Source organism: Mastomys coucha, unplaced genomic scaffold, assembly GCF_008632895.1.
Source record: "Mastomys coucha isolate ucsf_1 unplaced genomic scaffold, UCSF_Mcou_1 pScaffold20, whole genome shotgun sequence".
NCBI classification, from domain to species: domain Eukaryota; kingdom Metazoa; phylum Chordata; class Mammalia; order Rodentia; family Muridae; genus Mastomys; species Mastomys coucha.
The window spans coordinates 38,113,291-38,127,005 of record NW_022196903.1 but is presented as its reverse complement, the minus strand read 5'-3'; the positions used below and the strand labels follow the sequence as shown (position 1 = coordinate 38,127,005).

At 37.5% G+C, this 13,715-nt stretch overlaps 1 pseudogene; it reads right to left on the bottom strand.

Moving 5' to 3' along the window:
* Positions 1 to 6,207: 6,207 nt before the first annotated feature.
* On the bottom strand, positions 6,208 to 6,738 carry LOC116098528 (annotated as a pseudogene).
* Between the last annotated feature and the right edge of the window lie 6,977 nt (positions 6,739 to 13,715).

The window sequence follows — 13,715 nt, the reverse complement described above, 5'->3', positions numbered from 1 at the left end:
AACTGAAACTCAATTCTTGTAAAACATGGTTTTATCATTTATCTCAGATTTTAGCAACGTAATAAAACTATCAATAAACATCAATAGGATTATTCAATCATTAATAAGTTAATGATGTACTATTAAAAAGTTGTACACAAACTATAGTTTTAACTGACATCCAATTTTTGGAAGAGTACTACATTGCCAGTGCATACTTAGAAAAACTGACACTTGAGCAACTATGAAGTAACAAACCCTCCACACAAAACAATTGTGAAACATACATTTTTCAGAGTTTTATACATGCAAAGATATAAAGGAGTTACTGAGGTCTCAGACTCAAACACCAAAGCAACTTGGAGTAAACACAAATCAAGTACTGAAAAGGCTTTTAAAATGAGCATAGTACCAGAAAGAAAAAAAATTAATTTGATAGATCTTACGTTTTTAAGTATCTAACTTATAGCTAAAATCTAGAGGTTGCTTACATAACTTAAAGAAAGTCATAAATGAACTTTTTAATGATTTGGTTGTATGCTCATCAAGTGGACATTTGATGGGTAAGAAATTTCTGGCCCTTTGTGCAACACAAGGTGATGTATAGATCATACATAGAATTTTAAACATTAGTGATGAGGAAGGAGGCGTGAAAATTATATCTATTGACAATAATACATGATAATGACACATGATGTTGTGTGCTTAAGTATTTGTTTGTGTGTATCTATCCAAAATATGTATTATTGTCTTGATATTTAGATAGTAACCAATGTTTGGATATTTTGTGGCTAATCAAGTGGGATATTCACAGAATTATCAATACATTCCAGGAAAATGGGGTAATTTTTTTGTTTCATTTAATGTATTACCACACAGACTCAGTGTATTGGAGTTCTTGTGAATATTTAAGGATTTGGAAGGATGCTTGGTAAGAGCGTATATGAGTACTCTTGCAGGCAAATTTCCCCTATATTATTTATTCAGACATCTCTATGTTTTCTTTGAAGAATATTAACATAGAATAAATATAAGAAAGAAGTGGGCTGGTTTTGTTGTTAATCTATTTTCTCATATTTGTAATACATACTATATTTGAAATACAAAGCATGAGGATTTGCAATTTAAAGTGGAAAAACACTGGCTGATCTTGGCATCAATAACTGTATGTTTCAACTTTTCTATAAGTAGCAAGAGGAATCACATTGCTTTGGGCCAATCTCTAGTTTAATTAACATCAGTACTAAAGGAGATTTTAAAAAGTGTTTCCCAAGGAAATTGGTATGATGGGCAGAATTTTATTCTGAGAAATACTCTAATAAAATAGACATGCCACTGATGAGAATAACAAGGTAGAGGTGGAACTGGGAAAGGAGATATCATATGATATATAAATAAAGAAAATATCTAATAGAAAAGAAAAAACAAACAACAAAAACAAAAGCAAAAAAACAAAAACAAACAAAAAAAGAAAACTAAAAGAAGAAAAGAAGAGAAAAAAGAAAAGAAAAGAAAAACTCTTTAAGCAAGATTTTAAAAATGATGAGCTGTTAGTGATGGCAACAGATAAAACATCTATCGTTTTTAATAAGTAAATGGACAAATTATTTTGACAGAAAAGTTATCTAAGTATTATCTATTTAAAACTGCATACAATGATTTAAAATTAAGATAATAATAAATTTGTCTGTGCTTGACAAACTATGTGAATTAAATTTTAACACATGGGGCATAAAATTCAATTTCAACACATGATGTATAGAAAAAACACACTAGGTTGTAAATTTTTTCGTAACAAGAAACAAATACGGATAATGCATTTGATATATTGGAACCCATTTGGTATAGTTGCCTATTGTTTATTATAAAGATGTGGAGGAGGTTTGCTTCTTTTCTATATCTGGCAATTAATACATATTTGATAAATAGCAAATACATGTAAACAACTGAATAAACTACTAGCTATTGTTGTCTTAAGAGGTCGTGTTTCTAGTTCTACTGGAGGACCCAGCTATACCACTCCTGGGCATATACCCACAAGATACTCCAACATGTAAGAAGGACACATGCTCCACCATGTTCATAGCAGCCTTATTTGTAATACCAGAAACTGGAGACAACCCAGATGTCCCTCAACAGAGGAATGGATACAGAAATTGTGGTACATCTACACAATGGAGTACTATTCAGCTATTAAAAACAATGAATTTATGAAATTCTTAGGGAAATGGATGGATCTGGAGAATATCATCCTGAGTGAGGTAACCCAATCACAAAAGAACACACAAGGTATGCACTCTCTGATAAATGGATATTAGCCCAGAAGTTCAGAATACAGGAAGAAGAACCCACAAACCACAAGAAACTCAAGAAGAAGGAAGACCAAAATATGGACATTTAATTCCTTCTTTAAAGGAGGAACAAAATACTCACAGAAGGAATTGCAGAGCAATTCCTTCTAATTATGGAGCAGATACTGAAGGAAGGACAGAACAGCCTAATATAGCTATCTCCTGAGAGGCTCTGACAGTACCTGACTAATACAGATGTAGAGGCTCACAGCCATCCATTGAACTGAGTACAGGGTCCCCAGTGAAGGAGTTAGAGAAAGGACCAAAGGAGCTGAAGGGTTTGCAGCTCCTTAGGATGAAAAACAATATGAACTAATACCCTTAGAGCTCCCAGGGACTCAACCACCAACCAAGGACTATACATAGTGGGACTGACTGTTCTGGCAGCATGTGTATAGTAGAGGATTGCAAAGTCGATCACTTGGCCCTGTGAAGATTCTGTGCTCCAGTGTAGGTGAATGCCAGAGCCAATAAGTGGGAGAGGGTGGGGTGGCAAGCATGGGGGAGGGGAGGCAACAGGGGTTTGTTCTTGTTGTTTTTGTTTGTTTGTTTGTTTGTTTTTTGGAGGGGAAACTGGGAAAGGAGAAATCATATGACATGTAAATAAAAAAAATATCTAATAGAAAACAAGAAAAAAAACAGGTCATGTTTCTTTTACAACAAAATCTCCTCTAATTATTCTATGTTCAGTCCTTCTCCCACAGGAAATGAGTCCTTCAATACAGAAAAAAATAGTCATTGTTGTGATTCATATTAAAGTAACATCTTCAAGACGGGATAAGATCACTTGAAGGGTTCACAAAATGTTAAGGACTTGAATTTAGCATATAATAATCTTTACAAACCTTTTCATTTGATTTCAATGCAATGGATCTAAAGTTAATTAAAACTATCAATTAGAAACCAAACATTACACTTCTAGGGGCTTCAGAGACTTCACTTTGAATCATGTTCCAGTTACAAGTGAAAATTTAAAGAATTATTATGATGATATACATTAATCTATGTCTATATGTATGACTTTAAAAAGAAATTGAAAGTTGTCTAACTGGTATGGTTAATAAACGACCTAGTTCTTCTAAAGCAGTAAAGGTCATATCTCAGAAGGAAGGCATTTCTTTATACATAAACATAATATTATCATTTGTAATGTATCATATTTTAAAAAGTAAATCTCAAGTTTGATGAACTATCCATTTTTTTTCTAGGGTAGCAGGCACAGGCAAAGCAACATTCATGCAGCCACTCCATTGTTCCTCAGTTGCTCATCTCAGTTGCTCACTTGTAACTACCAAGGAAGAAGCCATTACTTTTCTTTCTTCCATATTGATGAGATAGAGACTTTGCCAAGTTATCATATGGAGTGAGGATTGATGAGGTAAATGATTTTTTATATTCCAAGAAGAACTGAAGGCCAGTCTTACTAGAACATCTCTTCACTAATATTTGAATGCCCGTTAATCATCTGGTTCATGCACTGTGTATAACCAGCACTGTAGTAGGGTACAACAGACTGAGGATTGTAATGTTATAAGGATGTTGTTATACACATGTGTTTCAGAGCCAAGAGAAGACATAAAAATATAAATATTAAACCCAAAAAATTACTAAACAGAAGATTTAAATAATTATTGGGAATCTCATTCTTTTTCCACTTTCCCAAACCCACTTACACCTCAGTTCCCTCCCCTCACCAAAATTCATCCTCTAGATTCCAGAAAATATAACATATATGCCTATTTATTGACTATATTCCAGGTACCTGGATATGTCTTGAAAATTATATGACAGACAAATATCAGACATAAACATAAAATGCTTTTACAGTCCAATGCAATAAACAAATGTATTTTTACAGTACTGACAGGGATTAAATGGAACCTTCATAAGACAATCAGTATGTGTTAATTTCTATGAAATGAAACATCACTCACAACATATTCTACTATAATTTTTGTTAAGTAGGAAAGTTATTCTACTTATTTCATCTAGAGCTATAATATGGAAATTATTATTTGTATACAATATGAATAAGCATACATATTTAGCAGTCATAGAGACAATCTATTTCTCATTACAATATAGAAATAAAGAGTTGTAATAACAGTGGAAGAGTTAAACAAAAACAAGATGCTTCCAGTGTCTGGGAGGAATTTTTGGTGTACTAAATTTATAAAACCTTGTTGACTCACACATGAACACCCAAGAATATCAGAAGAAAAAGCAGCTGGAGGCTGGCACGAGGTCCTATCCCTGCAGAATTTCTGGGGAACTGTAGAACGCTCAGGTCTTCTCCTGCTTGAAAGGCAGCCGAATTCTCAGGAAAGGAGACTTTATTCTCTGAGGGCTCAGCCTAGTTGGCAGCTCTTGAGTCTCCTTGGAGGGGCAGGGCCAGGAGACAGCATGCATGATTATCTCTGTGGGAAGCCAAGACAGAGAAATTATCTCTTTCTATTGCTGTTGCCATCCTCAACAGTACAAGCAGATCATAGATAAAGAGACAACTCTGAAACAATGCCCATCAGAATCCATGAATGATGACATTTTTTAATGTCATAATCCCCGTCTCATTATCTTCATTCTAAGGTGCTTCTGGGGAACTTGTCAAGAAGTAGAACCAATGAGTGAGCTTTTGGAATCTGCTCTGAAGTTCAGACTCTCTTGGATAGAATCTGGATCTGCTGATCTGTAGTAGAAATGAGAACTTAAAAACTTATGATTGAAAGTCACACTTCAAATTCAGATACTGTAGGAGCTGCATAGGAAGGCTGAAAGAGGATTGGAGAATTCAAAGAAGGGCCACAGTATCCCAGAATGGCCCTCTGGGACCCATCTTAAGCTATGCCTTTTATGGTATGACCCACCAATGCAGATCGTTAATTTGAAGAAGTGCTCTCACAGCCAGGTTGTGGTGATGTTCAGGATGTGGGAGGAAGGGGCAGGAGTTTGAGGGCAGTTTGGTCTAGAGAGTGAATTTCAGGCTACACAATGTTTCAGAAAGTTGCTGGGAAGACTGGAGTCTCTACAATGTGGCTTCCCTTATGAGGTGTTATGTAAAACCATTCTCACTTCTATTTCTTTTGATATTAGATATTGGGGAAAGAGAAATTCCATTGAAGCCACTCCAAAATTTAGAAAATTAATTACGTTGTAATCCTGGGTGTCTGGAGTTAAAGGATAAACAAAAGGGAGAAGGTTTGTGGTTCCCACATTTGCAGGACATATTCACATCTACTATGAATATGTATTTATGATAAAAATAATCATTTTTTTCCAAGACAAGTTTCTCTGTGTAGCCTTAGCTCTCATGAAACTCATTGTTTAGACTAGGCTGGCCTTGAACCCAGAGCTCTGCCTGTCTCTGCCTCCTGAGTGCTGGAATTAAAGGCATGTGATACCACTGCCTGGATGAAAATTAACACATTTTAAAAAGTCCAAAACTGTTGCTTTTATGAAAAACATTTTGTGTAGGTAACAGTCTATACAACTTTCATCTCCTTTTGTGCCCTTATGAACTGCAATTAATGGAAGGAAAACTCTGAAAATTATAAATTTTAGAGCACTAAAATTTGGAAATCAGTATGGCAGTTCCTTAGGAAGCCAGAAATAGATCTACCTCAATATTCAGGTATTGCATTCCTGGAGATATAGCCAAAAGATGCTTCATTATACTTCTCAGCCATATAGATTGCTGCTTTATCCATATACTCCAGGAATTTGAAACAACCTATATACCCCTCAACAGGATAGTGGATTAAGAAAATGTGGTACAATTACACAAATCTTTCTGCTCAGTTTTTATTTTGATCTCAAGCCCGAGTGCTGAAGATGGCTCTGCCTTGAAGAGAGAGTCTTCACATAAACACATCTCAGGATCTCAGGTTCCCTTCCACAGTACCAGTCTACCCACACTCTCTGTTTGGTTGTCTACTTCTTCATCTTCGTTCTGTTCTTCCTTGTCCAGTCTTTTTTTATTTTCACCATCCTCTTCCCTGTTATTTTGTCTTGCTCTTTTGAATCTTTTTTGTCTTTGTCCTTCGTTTGCTCTGAAGCTTCCTCCTTGATTCTCTTTTTTGTGTTCCTGCCTGTATGCTTCTAGAGCTTCTTTCAATAGTGCTATAAACTGCTGAAACTTCATCTCCTCTGAGGCTGGCAGCACATCACTGGCATTCAGAGTCTTGCACTTTTCTTTCATTGTGAAGTTATTGGCACAGGATGTGGCACACAGAACTAAGACATTGGTGTTGTGGGAGATGCCCTTTAGAGCCTCCTTGGAGATGTTGACACTGACTGGGAGCTCCTCCTTGATGATCCTGGTAATGATGGTGTTGGTCAGATTTAAGTCCTCAGGCCTCTCTGCCAATGCCTCTACTGGGGCCCGGCTCTTATTCTCAGGTCTTCTCTTCATACAGTTCTGGAGTCTCTACACAATGCAATATTACTCTGCTGTTTAAAAAAAATGAAATCAGGACATTTACAGGTAAAGAGATGGAACTAGAAAAAAATCTTCCTAAATGAGGTCACCACTTAGAAGACCCAGAAAGACATACATTATCAAAATATATTTATTTGATATAAGAGCTTAGAATAGTTGGCAGCTACTGAGGGCTTTATGGAAGGGTTGTACTTCCAGTATTACTACATGAGATACAATGCATGCCTCTTTTGTAGGGAAGAGAAAAATAATGATTATTTGTTTCTATTTCTGTTCTCATCCCCACCAGGACACACAGCTAGTATACACAGACAGCATGTTATATTCAAGGTGTAGAGAAACTGTATAAGCTGGCTAAGGATGCATAGGAAAGATCTGGGAAGAACACAGAGAAACTAGAATGCTACAGAGGTTTTTGGAGAAATATCTTCCATAATAGAGTATTTTCTAGGGCCCAAACCACCTGTAGGACTGCTGTTTTACTCTGGAAAGTGCTGGTTGCTGAACTCAGAGACCATTCTTTTCTGGGAGGATGGGAGCCTCTGCAAGGTGTCTCCCCTTACAGTTACTTCACTTCCTCCAAGGGAGATGGAGATATCTGCTGCTAAAGATATTCTCATCTTTCAATTGTATTTATTTATTTTTATTGGGCATGAAAGAGTTAGAAAATCTACATCTCAACACAGTAAGACACACATTGCTCCCCACACAATAATAGTGGGAGGTTTCAATACCCAACTCTCACCAATGGACAGGTCATTGAAACAGAAACTAAACAGAGACTCAGTGAAACTAAGAGAGATTATGAACCGAATGGATTTAATAGATATCTACAGAACATTTCACCCTAAAACAAAAGAATACACCTTCTTCTCAGCACCTCATGGTACCTTCTCCAAAATCGACCATATAATTGGTCACAAAACAACCCTCAACGGATACAAGAAGATTGAAATAGTACCATGTATCTATAAGATCACCATGGCATAAGGCTTCAATAACTGCAAAAACTACAGAATACCCATGTACATGTGGAAACTGAACAACTGAACTCTTTATTCAATAATAACTTGGTCAGGGAGAAATAAAGAAAGAAATTAAAGACTTCCTGGAATTTAATGAAAATGTTGACGCAGCATACCCAAACTTGTGGGACACAATGAAAGCAGTGCTAAGAGGAAAGTTCATAGCACTAAGTGCCCTGGTAAAGAACCTGGAGATATCTTACACTAACAACTTAACAGCACACCTGAGAGCTCCAGAAGAAAAAGAAGCAAACTCTCCCAAGAGGTGTAGAAGGCAGGAAATAGTCAAACTCAGGGCTGAAATCAACCAAATAGAGACAAAGAAAACAATACAAAGAATCAGCCAAACTCATAGCTAGTTCTTTTAGAGAATCAACAAGATAGATAAACCCCTAGCCAAAGTAAAGTGCCAAGAGGCAGTATCCAAATTAACATAATCAGAAATGACAAGGGAGACATAACAATAGAAATGGAGAAAATTCAAAAAATCATCAGATCCTACTATAAAAGCCTATACTCAACCAAACTGGAAACTCTAGATGAAATGGATAGTTTTCTAGACAGATGCCACATAACAAAGTAAAATCAAGAGCAGGTGAACTATCTAAACAGGCCCATATTGCACAAGGAAATAGAAGAAGTCATTAAAAACCTCCCAACCAAAAAAAGCACAGGGCCAAATGGATTTAGTACAGAATTCTACCAAACCTTCAAAGGAGACCTGATACCAATTTCCCTCAAACTATTCCATAAAATAGAAACAGAAGGAACACAACCTAACTCATTCTATGAAGCCACAATAACACTGATACCTAAACCATACAAATAATAAATAAACCAATCTCGCTTATGAATATCGATGCAAAAATACTCAATAAAGTTCTTGCAAACCAAATCGAAGAACACATCAAAACCATCACTCACCATGATCGAGTAGGCTTCATCCTAGGGATGGAAGGTTGGTTTAATATACAAAAATCTATTAATGTGATCCGATATATAAACAAACTCAAAGAAAAATCACATGATCATCTCCTTAGATACAGAAAAAGCATTTGGCAAAATACAATACCCCTTCATGTTAAAAGTATTGGAGAGATCAGGAATTCAAGGATCATACCTAAACATAATAAAAGCAATTTAGTACAAAACAGCAGCCAATATCAAAATAAATGGAGACATACTTGAAGTAATCCCACTGAAATCAGGGACAAGACAAGGATGCCCACTCTCCCCCTATCTATTCAATATAGTACTCGAAGTGTTAGCTAGAACAAAAATACAACAAAAAGAGTTCATGAGGATACAAATTGGTAAAGAAGAAATTAAAGTATCACTATTTGCAGATGATATGATAGTATACATAAGCAACTCTAAAAATTCTACCAGAGAACTTCTCTAGCTGATAAATGACTTCAGCACTTGGCAGGATATAAACTTAATTTAAATAAATCAGTAGTCTTCCTTTATACAAAGGATAAACAGGTTAAAAAGGAAATTAGGGAAGCAACTCCCTTTACAATAGCCACAAATAATATCAAATATTTTGGGGCAACTGTAACCAAACAAGTGAAAAATCTATATGATAATAACTTCAAATCTCTCAAGAAAGAAATTGAAGATCTCTGAAAATGGAGAGATCTGGCATGATTATGGATTGACAGAATTAACATAGTAAAAATGGCCATCCTACCAAAGGCAATCTACAGATTCAAAGCAATCCCCATCAAAATCTCATCACACTTCTTCGAAGACATGGAAAAAGCAATTCTCAAATTCACTGGAAAGACAAAAATCTCAGAATAGTGAAAGCAATATTTAACAAAAAAAGAACAGCAGGGGGAATCACTTAGTACTATGAACTTTCCTCTTAGCACTGCTTTCATTGTGTCCCACAAGTTTGGGTATGCTGCGTCAACATTTTCATTAAATTCCAGGAAGTCTTTAATTTCTTTCTTTATTTCTCCCTGACCAAGTTATTATTGGGTAAAGAGTTGTTCAGTTTCCACATGTATATGGGTATTCTGTAGTTTTTGTAGTTATTGAAGCCTTAGGCCATGGTGGTCTTATAGATACATGGTACTATTTCAATCTTCTTGTGTCAGTTGAGGGTTGTTTTGTGACCAATTATATGGTCGATTTTGGAGACAGTACCATGAAGTGCTCAGAAGAAGGTGTATTTTTTTGTTTTAGGGTGAAATGTTCTGTAGATATCTATTAAATACATTTGGTTCATAATCTCTCTTAGTTTCACTATGTCTCTTTTTAGTTTCTGTTTCAATGACCTGTCCATTGGTGAGAGTGGAATGTTGAAATCTCCCACTATTATTGTGAGGTTCAATGTGTATTTTGAGCTTTAGAAAAGTTTCTTTTATGAATTTTGGTGCTCTTGCATTTGGGGCATAGATTTACAGAACTGAGACTTTCTCTTAGTGAATTTTCCCCTTGATGAATATGAAGTGTTCTTCTTCATCACACTTGATAACTTTTTGTTGAAAGTCTATTTTATTGGATATTAGGATGGCAACTCCAGCTTGTTTCTTGGGACCATTTGCTTGGAAGACCTTTTTCCATTCTTTTACTCTAAGATATTCCCTGTCTTTGTTATTCAGGTGTGTTTCTTGTATGCAACAAAATGACGGATCTTGGTTTGCATATTCAGTCTGTTATCTTATGTCTTTTTATAGGTGAGTTGAGTCCATTAATATTGAGAGATATTAAAGAGAGATGAATGTTGCTTCCTGATATGTTTGTGTTTGTAGGTGGTTTTATGTGCTTGCGGTTCTTTGCTTTTAACTTTGTTGTGAGATGTTTAATATCTTGTTCTTTCTTTGGTGCAGGTATCTTCCTTCTGTTGGGGTTTTCCTACTGGGATCCTCTGTAGGGCTGGGTTTGTTAATAGTTACTTTTTGAATTTGGTTTTGTCCTGGAATATTTTGGTTTCTCCATCTATGTTGATTGAGGGTTTTGATGGGTATAGTAGCCTGGGCTGGCATTTGTGTTCTCTTAGAGTCTGCATGACATCTGACCAGGATCTTCTAGCTTTCATAGTCTCTGTTGAGAAGTCTGGTGTAATTCTGATAGGTCTACCTTTGCATGTTACTTGGCCTTTTTCCCTTGCAGCATTTAATAGTCTTTCTTTGCTCTGTGCATTTAGTGTTTTGATAATTAAGTGATGAGAAGATTTTCTTTTCTGATCCCATTTATTTGGTGTTCTATAGGCTTTTGTACCTTTATGGCCATCTCTTCTTTTAGGCTGGAAAGTTTTCTTCTATGATTTTGTTGAAGGCATTTTCAGGACCTTTGAGCTGGGAACCTTCCTTCTCCTGTATTCCGATTATTCTTAGATTTGGTCTTTTTATTATGTCCTGAACTTCCTGGATGCTTTGGGTTAGGAGGTTTTTTTTTTTTTTTTTTTTTTTTTTTTTTTTTTTTTTTTTTTTTTTTTTTTTTTTTTTTTTTTTTTTTTTTAATTTTCTTTGATAGTTGTGTCAATCTCTTCTACTGTATCTTCTACACCTGAGATTCTCTCTTCTATCTCTTGTATTCTGTTGGAACTTACATCTGTAATTCCTGATCTCTTTCCTAGGTTTTCCATTTCCAGGTTTGCCTCCATTTGTGTTTTCTTTATTGTTTGCACTTCCACTTTTAGGTCTTGGATTACTTTATTCAATTCCTTTATCTGCTTATCTGTGTTTTCCTGTATTTCTTTCAGTGACTTATTGATATCCTCCTTAAAGGATTATATTATCTTCATGAAATAGGATTTTAGGACAGATTCCAGATTTTCAGGTGTATTGGTTTGTTCAGGGTTTGCTGTGGTGGGAGAACTGGGTTCTGATGACGCCCACGTATTTTGGCTTCTGTTGCTTATGGTCTTCCCTTTGCCTTTCACTATCTGGATATCCTTAGTGTTTGTTGGTCTAGGTAACTAGGTATGGAGTCTGCCTCTTTTGTCCCTGGGTTGTTTCAGGTCCCTGAGCCCCTGGCTGTATCCAACCACCTGTGGGACCTAACTGGGGGCTCTTCGCAGGGGTAGAGAAGCAGCTGATCTGTTGCCCTGGCTGCAGTAGATCTCCTGGGAGGCCTTCTGCTTTTTCTGTAATGTGTCCTCTAGGATGGATCAGGATATGGATTCTTCACTGGAACAGGCCAACTACGGGTCTGCCTCAGCAGCAAGGACTGTGTGGAAAGGTGTGGAAGGGACAGAAGGGGAGTGGTATTCGGGAGGGCGGGTGTTTGGTGAGTGATGGGTCCAGAGTCCACCAGGCTCCCAGGAGCAGTTCTGGGACTTGGGTTGAGGGGTTCTTATCAACTGTTCTGAGTGCAGTTCACTCCCTGAGTCTTCAAGGGAGCAGGCCAAGGAGGGGTCTGTCCAAGCAGCAAGTTCTGGGCGGAATGGGTGGAAAGGACAGCAGAGGAGTGGTATTTGGGAGGGTGGGGGTTTGGTGGATGATGGATCCCGAGTCTACCAGGCTGCCAGTAGGAGCTCTAGGACTTGGTGGGGAGTGACATGGGAGGGTATGGATTCAGGGGGTAATAGGGCAGTTCTTACCAACTGCTGTCTGTGTAATGGGTCCTCTAGGATGGGTCAGGATACTGAGTCTTCATGGGAGCAGACCAACTAGGGGTCTGGCCCAGCAGCAAGGGCTGGGCAGAACTGGTCATAACAATTTTAAATATGAAATAAAATATGAATGCCCTTGGCTTGGTAGTGGATTGAGTTTACAAAGATTCTATGAAATATCTATGCTCACTCTACTCAGAGGAGACTTCCCACTCAACTTTCTCCTCATATTCTGATTCTGCTCTCTGCTCATTGCTCCTGCGCTCTGCCAGCGCTTCTTGCATTACTGGAGTTCTTATTATTAGCACATCATTATTTTCATATTTTTGGTAGAGACAAAATACTTTTACTAGCTAATGAAGATTTTTTAAATTTTAAGGAGATAAGATTGGTCAGGGGTAACTTAATTCTTAGATATTCATTGAACTTAAGTCTCCATGTTCAATGAGAATCATCTTTATTTTTGACTTTATGATGTTCATATTCTTTTAAAAGTCCAGTGCTTTAAAAAAAAATCTTTGTACCTTTCTACCTCTGTCTTCACCGAGGAGGATGCACTGCAAATCCACAGCCCTCTCTGTCCCTTCCCTGCAAGTGGAGAACCTGTCTCCAGGGTTTGTTCTAACCCTAGGACTCAGGAGGGATGACTGATCCACAGCCCACTGCACACAGGTCGTACCTGAGAAGAGCTGATCTCCTAGAAGTGCTGACACAGGCTTACAGACCCACAGGAAGAATAAGATCCAGGAAGAGAAAGCAAAAACATCTAACACCAGAGATCAACACATCGCGAAAGGCAAACACAAGAATTTTACCAACAGAAACCAAGACTACTTGGCTTCATCAGAACCTAGTACTTCCACCACAGCAAGTACTCTATATTTCAAAACACCAGAAAAGCAACGTTGGGATCTAAAATCATATGTCATGATGGTGATGGAGGAATTTAAAAAGAGAATGGAAGCAGCCAGCCGGGAGGCACAGGTCCCATGAGTCGAAGGGGAGTTGCAGGGCAGCAAGAACAGGATCTTCTCAGCTTCCGAGTGACAGAGGTGGATCAGCGACCTTCTCTGCCCCTTCCCTGCAAGTGGAGGGCCTACCTCTAGGGAGCGCCTTAACCCAGAGACTCGGGTGAGAGCCGCCATTTTCTCTTCGATGAGTTTCTAATTCAGGAGCAGCCAGCTGGGAGGCACAGGCCCCATGAGTCTCAGGGGACTTGCAGGGCAGGAGGGACAGGACAAGCTCTAGTCAGAGACACTAAGAACATCTAACACCAGAGATCAACACATCGCGAAAGGCAAATGCAAGAATCCTACCAACAGAAACCAAGACTACTTGGCTTCATCAGAACCTAGTAC